This window comes from Elgaria multicarinata, chromosome 15 (assembly GCF_023053635.1).
Source record: "Elgaria multicarinata webbii isolate HBS135686 ecotype San Diego chromosome 15, rElgMul1.1.pri, whole genome shotgun sequence".
Lineage (NCBI taxonomy): Eukaryota > Metazoa > Chordata > Lepidosauria > Squamata > Anguidae > Elgaria > Elgaria multicarinata.
This window is the reverse complement of record NC_086185.1, coordinates 28,901,135-28,914,020: the sequence shown is the minus strand read 5'-3', so window position 1 is coordinate 28,914,020 and position 12,886 is coordinate 28,901,135. Positions and strand designations below refer to the sequence as shown.

Here is a 12,886-nt window from a genome sequence, read left to right as displayed (position 1 = left end):
AATGGAATCAGTTGCCTGGGGAGGTTGTGGGCTCTCCCACACTAGAGGCCTTCAAGAGGCAGCTGGACAACCCTCTGTCAGGGAAGCTTTAGGGTGGATTCCTGCATTGAGCAGGGGGTTGGACTCGATGGCCTTGTAGGCCCCTTCCAACTCTGCTGTTCTATGATTCTAAGAAGAGGCTCGTGGTTTTAATGGAGCAGAATAGAATAATTTTTATGTGGAGTAGAATTTAAACCAAGGGAAGAAGACGCCGACGCCGGGGGGGGGGCACCTGGCCGAGGGAGTGCGCGCGGGGAGGCCTCCTCAGACCCGCCTGCGATGTGCTGAGGGGAGGCGGGCAGCGGCCGAGAGAGAGCGTGAGGGAGAAGCCGGCGGCGGCAGCAGCCGTTGCGAGGGGCGGAGGCTCGACGGGCTGGCTGAAGCACCTGGGCGGCGGAGGCTGCCTTTGCTTCTCCACCTCTTCCTCCTCCTCCCTCTTTCTCTCCGCCCTCACGTTGGTTTCGACTTTCTTTCTTCTCTCCCCCCGCCCGGAAACTCTCCGGCGGAGCAGCCACGTTGCCTCAGCCAGACCGAGCTGGGCCGGGCTCGGTGGCGGGCGGCTCTGCCGGGGGAAGACGGAGCTGGGCGAGCCCGCGCTTTTCTCCTTCTTCTTTTCCCGCCCGCCGGGCCTGAGGCGCGACCCTCCGCCACCCACCTTCCCGCCAGGTGAGTGCTCGTTCTCCTCAGGAAGCCCCGCCGTCCGGCTGAGGGGGGGGGGGAGGAGGGGGGAGGGGTACTTTTGCCCCGCCCCCAACGTTCGGCGAACTCACCTTTCCTCCCAAAAAAGCACCTCAGAGCTCAAAGTTGGGGCGCGCGGATATGGGGAGAAGGCCGGGGGTGGGTGGGTGGCAGATATGCTTCCCGTTCAAGCAGGTCGCCCAGGTTATTATTATTATTATTATTTATTTATTTATATAGCACCATCAATGTACATGGTGCTGTACAGAGTAAAACAGTAAATAGCAAGACCCTGCCGCATAGGCTTACAATCTAATAAAATTATTATTATTATTATTATTATTATTATTATTATTATTATTTATTTATTTATATAGCACCATCAATGTACATGGTGCTGTACAGAGTAAAACAGTAAATAGCAAGACCCTGCCGCATAGGCTTACAATCTAATAAAATTATTATTATTATTATTATTATTATTATTATTATTATTATTATTATTTATTTATTTATTTATATAGCACCATCAATGTATATGGTGCTGTACAGAGTAAAACAGTAAATAGCAAGACCCTGCCACATAGGCTTACCTTCTAATAAAATCATAATAAAACAATAAGGAGGGGAAGAGAAAGCAAACAGGCACAGGGTAGGGTAAACAGGCACTGGGTAGGGTAAACAGGCACTAGGTAGGGTAAACAGGCACAGGGTAGGGTAAACAGGCACAGGGTAGGGTAAACAGGCACTGGGTAGGGTAAACAGGCACAGGGTAGGGTAAACAGGCACTGGGTAGGGTAAACAGGCACTGGGTAGGGTAAAACTAACAGTATAAAGTCAGAACAAAATCAAGTTTTAAAAGCTTTAGGAAAAAGAAAGGTTTTTAGCTGAGCTTTAAAAGCTGCGGTTGAACTTGTAGTTCTCAAGTGTTCTGGAAGAGCGTTCCAGGCGTAAGGGGCAGCAGAAGAAGATGGACGGAGCCGAGTAAGGGAAGTAGAGGCCCTTGGGCAGGCGAGAAGCATGGCATCAGAGGAGCGAAGAGCACGAGCGGGGCAATAGTGTGAGATGAGAGAGGAGAGATAGGAAGGAGCTAGACAGTGAAAAGCTTTGTAGGTCAACAGGAGAAGTTTATATTGGATTCTGGAGTGAATTGGAAGCCAATGAAGAGATTTCAGAAGTGGAGTAACATGGTCAGAGCGGCGAGCCAAGAAGATGATCTTAGCAGCAGAGTGGTGAACAGAAACCAACAAACTGATGTGAGAAGAAGGAAGGACAGTGAGAAGAAGGTTGCAGTAGTCCAACCGAGAAATAACCAATCCATGAACAAGAGTCTTGGCAGAAGAGACAGACAAAAATGATCGAATCCTGGCAATATTATACAGGAAAAAACGACAGGATTTAGCTACTGCCTCAATAGGTTTTCTTCCTCTTTCGCCTAACATCATTGCCAGCCCTCCGCAAAATGACTTCCATTTCCTGAGGGAGGTGTGGAAATATATATACCCTGTTTCCCCGAAAATAAGACAGTGTCTTATATTAATTTTTGCTCCCAAAGATGCGCTAGGTCTTATTTTCAGGGGATGTCTTATTTTTCCATGAAGAAGAATATGGTACACATTTATTGTTGAACAAAAAAAAAGGTCTTATATTTGGGGGGATGCCTTATATTACAGCGAGAGGCAAAACTGGAAGTAGGTCTTATTTTCAGGGGATGTCTTACTTTCGGGGAAACAGAGTATTATAGAGAGAGGCAGGATTGCAATAAAACGCAGGGCATCAAAAAACGATTTCCCTCCTGAAAAAAGCGCTGTGAAATATTATATGGAAGGGGGAAAGCCTATACAGAGTGTCGAAACTTACTTCAACCCTATCCCTAAGGTTACAATTTGAGGTTTATTTTTATTACTGTTTTTAAAAATAAATAGATGAAACATGTAGGGCTTGCTTGGATTAAATTATTATTATTATTATTATTATTATTATTATTATTATTATTATTATTTATTTATTTATTTATATAGCACCATCAATGTACATAGTGCTGTACAGAGTAAAACAGTAAATAGCAAGACCCTGCCGCATAGGCTTACATTCTAATAATTTAATTAGAATTACATTCTAATTAAAGGGATCGACTGAAGTTTTGGGGTGGGGCTGCGGGAAGTGGGTGGTGGTCTCTCCCACCATCCCATAACTCCTGGAGCGATGTTGGCTCTTGATTTATTTATTTATTTATTTATTATTGATTTTATTTATTAATTACATTTCTATACCACGCAATAGCCGGAGCTCTCTGGGCGGTTCACAAAAAATAAAACCATTCAAAGTATAAAACAACAGTATAAAACCATAATATAAAATACAATATAGTATTTTTATAGGAGGATTTTTAGTTAAGAACTCTACTAGTCACTGACCTTGGGCAGGTCTCTCATTCTTAGCCTAAGGTACCTTACAGGAGGTAGAACTGGATAAAAAGGTAATTTTAATCATCGCACAACAGGATTTAGAGACGTCAGTGCTTCACACATAAAGTTGAATGCGGGTGGAATTTTGCATAGCTTTAGGTACTACAATAATAATGGTTACTATTAATAATGTTGTTAATCTACTTGGAATAGTTTGTGAACAATGCAGAAACTAAGCAGTGTTTTGAACCACCCAGTTTCTGGAGTGCAAAAAGAACACTTTAGTGTGGATTAGTGACACCTGAACCATTTTTAAAATGCTCTTTTTACCTTTGTAATCAGAATGACTAAGGAGTGGATCTCTTCCATCATTCATTTTATCTGCAAGTATCTGTATTACACAGTGCAAGTCCACGATAAATTGTAAGAACTTATGAACCACCAAAACTGCATGCAGTCACTGGGGACTAGATATAAACCATCTATCATGGCCAAAACGGAGTGGTTGGTTTTTTTTTGTCAGGCCATAATGCATACTTGGTATAATGGTGTCTTACAATTTGTGCAGTCTGGCCTATGGCTACAGCAAACATTTTGTTTTAGTTTATGTATTTCAACCTTGCCTGTTAAGGCAAGACCTCACAAGCATAGCAAAAACTAGGCAAGCATACAGAATGTTAAAAAAAATAACACTGAGATTATTACTTGCTCAGTGCATGTTTATGGCTGGATAGGTACTTCTCTTGGGCTGCAATCCTATACCTGTCTGAGAGCCAGTGTGGTGTAGTGGTTTAGAGTGCTGGGCTGGGACTTGGGAGGTCCGGGTTCTGGACCTAACTTGCCCAGGAAACTTGCTGGGTGACTTTGGGCTAGTCATTCTCAGCCTAACCTACAGGATTGTTGTGAGGAGATAAGCAAGAGGGAAAAGGTGGGGTATAAATGTAATAATAAAATAAATAAATAAATTCATACTTAAGTTGGAGTAATGCAATGTGAATGCAATAGGACTTACTTCTGAGTAGGCAGGTATAGGATCGTGCTATTAGTAAAGAACCAGGGGAGAAGTATTTTTTCTGGCTTCAGTAGGACTCTTCCGTCATAGCTCTGCGCCACAATCCTATGTGTGTTTACTGAGAAGCAAATCACATCAAGTGTATTGGGATTTACTCTCTAGTATGTTTAAGATTGTAGCCTAACTCTGATTACTTGTGGTATTTATTACCACACAAGCTTGTTTTGTGTGAACGCTTTGAAAAAATAATAGTTGGTTCTTAAAATCTAGTGATCATTACTTTCAAGTGTAAATATAGTACTATTTCCCCTGTTTTTATAACATGTCAATAAAACCTAGCTGCAAAAGCGAACAGGACATAAGGAGTGTTTCTGAAATCATGTGATTCGCAGTTGCCTTTTCCTATGTAGGTTTTAGTTTGGACTCTGCCCTTTTTGATTAGGTAATCTTTTGTTTGCCTTCCGTTTAGCTAAACTGGGAATAATTTGGCTTATGTGTGCTGAGGATGATGGGAGTTGCAGTCTGGAGGGCTCCAGGTTGGGGATGTCTGGAATAATTGAACTGCCTCACCTTTATGGAGGGCTTTTGAGGTCCATGGACAACCCCCATGTCATTTAAGCATTATTTCCTTATAATTCTTTTTCTTTACATATTTTTTTTAAATGAGCAGTCAGACCTTTACGTAATAAACTCAATGTGCTTCTGAAATAGCATCCTTCCTTTTATAAACACATAATGACACATGAATAACAACATGAAAGATTCATGAAAAATGTATAGACAAGGAACGAGAAGTGTTTTTCTGATGCTGTTTGACTAGGGTGGGGCTAATGAGATACATCCGTATTCTACATTGTCATATGTTGTGCATGATTCTTTTTTCTTCCCTTCTTATGAACAGTTCATCTGCCTTGTTTTTCTGTGAGTTGCTTGGAGTTGTCATGAATATTTGGCCTGCTGTTCAAAGTCTGCTTTTGTAACTTGTAGTCCAAAGGTGAGAGACATAGACTTTAAGAACCTCCCATTTTTGCTTCCAGCCACTGATAAATGAGAGAAAGAACTATATTGCTATAAACATGTTTAGCATTTTTTTCATAATGTAGCTAAAGATGGATTTGCTCCTTCAATGAGTTCGTCTTCTAAAAGCCCTAGTTTTACCAAGGGAATTGCTGCCTTTGCCTTTAGAGGCAATATAATAGTAATGTTTCTTCACTGAAAAGGACGTTTAAGGAAGATAATTAAATGGAGGCTTGATTAGATGCTGTGCAGAATATATCTCAGAAAAAATAAACTGGAGACAATGTGGGTAGCACAAGAGAAGACTATATAATTTTATGTAGTTACTTGGGAGGTATCTTCTTGATGTTAACAAAGGCAACTTTATACTTACTATCAATAGCATCGTTATCAAAATGTTAGTATGAGAGCTCTGTAAATATCATCTTAAGGGGCACTATTTTGCTTGCTTTTCTTCTAATTGTATAGTTCTTGGTGCTCTTTGTGAATCATAGAGCGAATAAGGACGGCCCAAATAATCCATTGGCTCTTTTTCAGTGGAGTAAAGTGAACGGTATCCCAAACAGCAGCCTCTGAAGACAGATAAATGTCCCAAACCATGATTTGTTAGTATGGATATAATGCCAACCACACTTTGCCTAAAGCCTGTATTTTTGTCCTGGTTTGGCGGATGCTTGCAAACCATGGTTTTTCGGATGATGTTCACTTGGACATGATTGGTTTTGTCTGAATCATGTCGTAACTCTTGGTTTGCTCCTAAGTCAAACCTAAATTGGCAGAACTTGGAGTGGTCCAGCAGAAAGCTGGAAGACTGGGATGAAAATGTCCATTACCTTACCACTCTAGTAGGTGGTTGCTTACTTGTAAATAAATTTCCCAGAGCAGTTGCTTTAAAACTACAAGACAAGCTTCCCTGCAGTGTGGGTTGGCTCACTTGTATGTCTCATAGAATAATAGTACAAACCTATTATAAAGAGATGTCTGTATTCTGTGTCAGACACAACTGCACTAAAAAGACCCCAATTTTGTGCCCATAAAAATTATGCAAACTATATGTGCATATCTGCTTATGTTACCAAAAGTTATGTTGCAAGTTTTTAAAGAGTAGAAATATTTTTAGCACAGTCACTGGAGGACAGGAAAGGAGTGACAGAAGAGTATAATGATTGTGGCTAGGTGATAAAGTAGGGCCATGATGACAGGAAATAATGATGGCAGGGATAGGTGCATGGAGTTGTGCAAGCTATTAAGACCTCATACATTTACCGTGGGAAGACCTGCTCTGCCACCCTCTTGATTTCTAAGTCTTCAGACCTTGTCTGCTTGCTTCCAAGGGTTTCTCTGCAAACGTGAACTATAAATTTGCTTTGGTAATAAATCCTAAGATTATTCATATGCTATGGAATCCTGAATACTTGGAATGTATACATAATCACTCAACAGACAGAATTTAGATGCATTGTGTATTACAACTAAAAAGCAGGTGGAGTAAAGTGCATCACATTGGAGTTGTCTGAATAGTTTATTAAGATATACCTGAGTTTTGCTACAGAGCCATTGTTTTAAAACTTTAAAATATGTTCTCTGCAGCATGGGTTGGCTCACTTGCATGCATCACAGAGTTGTTGGTTCCCAAGTGCCTAGTTGTAGTACATTGTCATTAGGATTTCTTGGCCTGGTCTGTTGAGGGGCTTGGTGGGCAATGATCCTGTGTTTGGGTAAGGTACGGGTCCCCAACCATTTGGGGCGTATGGGCCCATTTAGAATTTTAAGCAAGTGTCATGGACACCATTTCAAAATGGCTGCACACACACTCCCTCTGGTTCACTCCTGAATACCCACACATGTGCCCCCCATCCATTCACAGACATGTAACCATGCACCTCATTCATTCATCACATAAACAGACACCTCCCTTCTTTGCTGGAACCCTGTCCAATCTACTTTGGGTCACACTCCATCTTTCTATCAGCCCCTACATGCTCCTACAATTTATCACAGCCTTCCCTGGCTCACCCCACATCCCTCCTCAGCTCACTCTACAGCTCTTCCAACCAGTCTTCTGTCTTCCCACAGCCCTTTCCAACACGTTTGGGTAATCCATGATATCATATATTTCTGTATACTGCATTGAGAAGGCTTTACCTTTAAAGGCAACCTACAAATAATTTAAAACAAAACAAAAATATTCTGCATCTTACTGAAATAATTGTTTCTGTGTATTGCACTGTGGAAAATATGGCTTCTACCCTCAAATAAATAAATGTCAACCATTTACTCTTGTTATTTTAAAGCCTTTTCTCCTCATAGGCATCTTAAATCTTTTGATCTAGTTATTTCAGGGTCATGACTAAGTACTGCTAGGTGAACAATGTGACGAGTTTGTCTCCTTTGTGTTTAGGGAGACTGAATTTTAATCTTATGGCAGTTCATTTGGGAATCCCTGTTCTGTGAGGGGGAGGCAGGAGATGTAACAAGGTCAAAACGAACTTAGTGTGAATGCGAAACATCTGTGAGCCTCCTGAATCAAACAAGTTCTTAATTTTTTGGACACATCTGGCATCTATCTCCTCTAAAATAAAAATAGAAAGTGCTATTTCTTGTCATCATTGCTCTATTCCTGGATCCACTATTTATTACTGATAGGTTATGCTAATGACTGTCTGGCTAGACATTCGGATTAACATTTTCAAATTATATTAGATAAGGAGCATTTCTTATCATGCCATTTTGAAGTATGACTAGAAATAATGGGCGGGGAAAGTTTGCAACTATGACTGTTTAAAAATGTTAATAAGAATGTCTAGCCAAATTGTGTTAGATGAGGAATATTTCTTGCCAGGTAGTTTTGAGGAATGATTAATAGCCAAATTGTGTTAGATAAGGAATATTTCTTGCCAGGTAGTCTTGAGGAATGATTAAATGTGATAGATGGCAAGGAGAGACACATCTATGATCTGTATTATGTGGGTGTTTTGCCAGTCTTGTTGGAAGTACATGTCTAAGGTTGCTAACAAAGGTGTATGATTGAAGTTCTAGACTAGAATGAAAGGATATGAAATATGGCTGTAGGCATTGTACTTTTCTAAAGCTCCGTAAGATGGAGTAATTGTTTTCTTACTTTTATGAAAGATAATGTTAAAAGTGGAATTTCCTGATTAACATTTAGAATGTTGTGTGTTTTGATGTGAGCTTTTCAGAGCAATTAGGTAGGAGACATAAGGTCTCCACTTCTTAACTATCCCAAATACTTAGAAGGTACCCATCTTTGGTGTGTGTGTGTGTGTGTGTACTGTTTGTTTAGTTATTTGGATAAATCCTGGGAATTAACTTTTGTTTTTGGTTAAGATTGTGTTTTAATTGCAGGAAGCATGTCTTGATCCTTAAATTTTGATCCTTAAATTTGCTCGTTTGTGTACTTTCTTTTATGAAGTCACAAATGTCAAGGATGAAATGTGATACGTTATACCAAACAGCTTCTAGTTCAAAGCAAGTTTGAAACTGGAGGACAATATACCTTCCAAGAAGAAAAGTGGTTACGTTTTGGAGAAATAATTTTTCTACTTTGTCTACTGACTATGAGATTTAATAGGTTAATTTTTGAATGCTTGTGTCTCTAGGATAGCGAGCCAGGAAATCAGATGGGAGGAAATAACAATTGCAGATATACTATTGATTTTCAAAATATTTATTTATTATAGTTTCTTATACCCTGCTTTTCAAAATGATTCGTTTACAAAAAAAATCTTTAAAACAACACTAATAAATCTAATAAAAATAATAAAAACCAACAATGCAATAAGCTAACTCATAAAACAGCATAAAATACTAGAAAATTAAAATTCTGAAAGGCCTGAGCAAATAAAAATATCTTAATTTGGGTGTAAAAAGACATCATTGACAAATAAGCCTCCTTAGCTTTCCATAAATGGGGCACTACAGCAGAAAAAGGCCCTGTTGTTGTTTATCACTTCAGAAGGTGGAGGAGGATGAGGGCACAGAGAAAGACACCCTAAGACTCAGGCAAGTTCATGCAGGAGAAGGTTCTCCTTCAGATACCTGGGACCCAGGCTGATTAGTAATTCAAAGGTCGTGCTTGGAAATGGACTGGGAAACAGTGCAGATGTTGACTGAGACCAGGCACAGGTTTCATGTGCCTGGTCTCAGCCAGAAATTTAGCCTCTCTATTTTTACTAACTCAGGTTTCCCAATTGTCATCAAACATAGCTCTGTATAAAATGCACAGCAGTCAAAGCAAGAACACTGATAACCATGGCCAAGCTATCTCTAACTAGGAGTGGTTGCAACTGGATTACCATCCTTAGCTGGTGAATGCTGCTTTATGCTGCAGAAGCTACTTGGGCCTGTAAATATAAGGCTACATCTAAGAACTGAGAGTCTGATCCATCAGGGAGAACAGTTCTAACCAGAAAAGGTTGAATAACACCTCCCAAGTCATACAGCTACTCAGTAACATTACCTCCATCTTGTCTGGATTTAGCTTCGGATTATTGGCCCTCATACAGTCCATTACTGACTCCAGGCACCTCTTCAGCACTTCCAAACCTCAGCTAAGTGTCTGTCTTGTTTTACTGATTGATTGTAAGCCACTCTGGGAACCTTTTTGGGCTTTTTACACTATTTGTTTAGATATTTAAATCCATCAATAGATCAATCAATAAACTAAAACTAATGGAAAGTTAAAATAGAATTGGGTATCTGCATATTATTTATTATTTATTCATTTGTATCCCGCCCTATATCACTGGGATCTCAGGGCGGCATACAGATAAAATCATACAAACAGTATAAAACAATAAATATACACAGCTAAAAACAAATTAAACCAGTAAGCTAATTCAGTATAGAATTTAAAAACAGTAAACACAATTAAAACTATGTGCAACCTTGGTGAATTTAGTCATCAAAGGCTTAATTAAACAGCCATGTTTTGACTTGGTGCTGAAATGAGGCCGGCGCCGGCGCCAATTGGACCTCCAAGGGGAGGGCATTCCACAGCCAGGCTGCCACAGCAGAGAAAGCCCTCTCGCATGTCCCACCATAGTGTATGTCTTGTGTTGGTGGGATGCAGAGGAGGGCTCCTCCAACAGATCTCAATCTCAGGCAGGCATATATAGGGAGAGGCACTCCCTCAGATATTGAGGCCCCAAGCCATTTAGGGCTTTAAACCAACAGCTTTAATTCTGACTAGAAGCATATAGGCAGCCAGTGCAATTGGGTTAAGACCGGTATTATATGGTCTCCATGGGATGTACCAGACAGCAGTCTAGCTACTGCATTTTGCACTAGCTGCAACCTCCAGGTTGTCTTCAAGAGCAGCCCCATGTAGAGTGCATTGCAGTAGTCTAATTGGGAAGTTACTAGCGCATGCATTACTGTGGCTAGGTTGTCCCTGTCCAGGAAAGGCTGTAGTTGGTGGATCAGCCAAAGAACCATGGAGTCCACCTGGGCGTTCAGTGACAAAGATAAATCTAGGAGTACTCCCAAGCTACACATCTGCTCCTTCAGAGAGAGTGCAACCTCATCCAAGACAGGGAACCGCCAATCCACAGAGCTTCCATCTTATAAGGATTCATCTTCAATTTATTGGCTCTCATCCAGCCTATTACAGCCTCCAGGCACTGGTCCAGCACTTTCACTGCTCCAGTTGACTTCAACAACAAGGATAAATAGAGCTTATATTGACGACACCTCATCCAAATCTCTGGATGACCTTGCTCTTTGGTTTCATGTAGATGTGAAATAGCATAGATAACAAAATAAGAACATGCAGGGAGAATGGGAATTACAAGAAGCACTCTGGAAGGAAAGCTCCTAATAAGGGCTTATTTGTAAAGATGTATGACTTACTTTTTTCCTTCAGGGAACCCTTTCTCTATTGACTCATCTGTGCAGGAACCCTTACTCATTTCAGAACACTTTGGGTCATGTTTGAAGGTGCCCAGACAGTTTACACAGGGTTCAGGCAGGCCTATTGGGGCTCCTCATTGCCTTGTGTGCACTCCATGTGCATCCTAGAAAGCAGTAGTGGTGGGCAAGTAATCTTTCGAGGAAAGTTGTGCACCATTACTGATCTTCTCATTGAGAAGCACATCATACACTGCCAAGGAGCTCAAGGTTTCCCTTGAAGGAATTTGCAACCAATGACATATGGGCAATTGTATGCTATCTTCAAGAGAAAGCCTATAGCTCAATTGTAGAGTACATGCAAAAAGTCCCAGGTTCAATCCCTGGCATCTCTAGGTAGGGCTAATAAAGACTCCTGTCTGAGCCACTGCTCTGACTCAGTACAAGGTTGCTACCTATGTTGATAGTTACCTTTCTTGCTACATGTATTTTACTTCTTTTCTATTGGCTTTTTATACTCTTCCTTCCACACTGTGCCAGATAAGCACAAGTTGAACCACTTTGGTTTCTCCACTTGACCTCTTACTAAAGTGCCACAGCTGAATTCCAGTGTAACCTGACTCACAAAATACCTAGATCTTTAGGGCAGATAAATTTAGGTGGATGTGCAGACATTTATAAGCTTTAATAACAGGGATGGGAGCAAATCCTCAATAACTTTCATTAATTCCCAGGCTCAATTACCCCTTGTTGGGAAAAGTCGCTAATATAAAGGTGAGAAACTAGGCAGATTGTTTTCATGGTTAGTAGGCCATTGATTATTTTATTTATTTGTTGCATTTTTATACCGCCCAATAGCCGAAGCTCCCTGGGCGGTTCACAAAAAAAAGTTACAAGATTTCAAAGATCAGAAAGATCTAAAAAAAGATCAGAAAGATTACAAGATTATTCTGGCATGCCCTTGTATCTGTTTGGTAACAAAATGTGAATCATTAAAGCTTCATTTTGGGACTGCACATACCTGAACAGTATTTGCCATACGATCATCTAAGTGACCATGATCACATATCATCTTCTGAAGTTACTCCAACTTCCTCCTTATATGGTATGTCTGCTCAGTTTTCTGTGATAATCCAAAATGGTAATGAAACTCTCTGTTGTCTCAAAGAAAGGCTTGTATATAATTAACACATCACAGTACAAAAGGATCACTCACATTATTGCATGATAATATAGTAATATGTGTAGCATGAACTGAATTTCCAGTGTCTTACATTGGCTCAGTAATCCTTACAAGAGCCCTATGAGAGACTGCTCCGCTCCCCCCAGGATGTGGAAGCAGAGACTGTCACATCTGGCAAGAGGTGGGGAGGTAGATGTAACCAGCTGGCAACCCAGATTCACTTAGTAGGCGGCCACTTGGCTATCCCTGCTGTGAGATATGCTGGGCATAGGCAGTTCAAGGCACTGAAATAAGTGCCAGCAAACTGACAAAAAAAATTGTGCAGCTGCAATAAAATAAAATAAAATAAAAAATGCAGAACTTACAACCACTTACATACAGGAGGCAAGCATCCGTATTCTGGACCGGCTGATGTTTCTGGGCAGTCCTCAAGAGCAGCTCTGTGTATAGCGTACTGCAGTAGTAAACCCCTGAGGTTGTCAGTGATAGTAATGCCAACATTTCAATCAGCGTTATCACCAGATGTTCCAGTATCAAATCAGTGGTGTATATATTGTCACTTGATAGTATGTGTACATAATATGTTTCCTAGTATGAGAGGAGATGTTTATTTGTTATCAACTGGTGACTATCAATTTGTCATCGGATTCCTGTCTGTCTACCATTTCTTGTTTGTATGCC

General features: G+C 40.6%; 1 protein-coding gene across 1 annotated transcript in view; it reads left to right on the top strand.

Annotated features, from left to right (window-relative positions):
• The first annotated feature begins 598 nt into the window (after positions 1-598).
• LOC134409134 (ligand of Numb protein X 2-like) overlaps positions 599-12,886 on the top strand; it is a 55,210-nt gene continuing 42,922 nt past the window's right edge. Inside the window, exon 1 of the mRNA XM_063141716.1 lies at positions 599-705. The gene's annotated coding sequence lies outside the window, so the exon portion shown is untranslated. The remainder of the gene's footprint in view (positions 706-12,886) is intronic.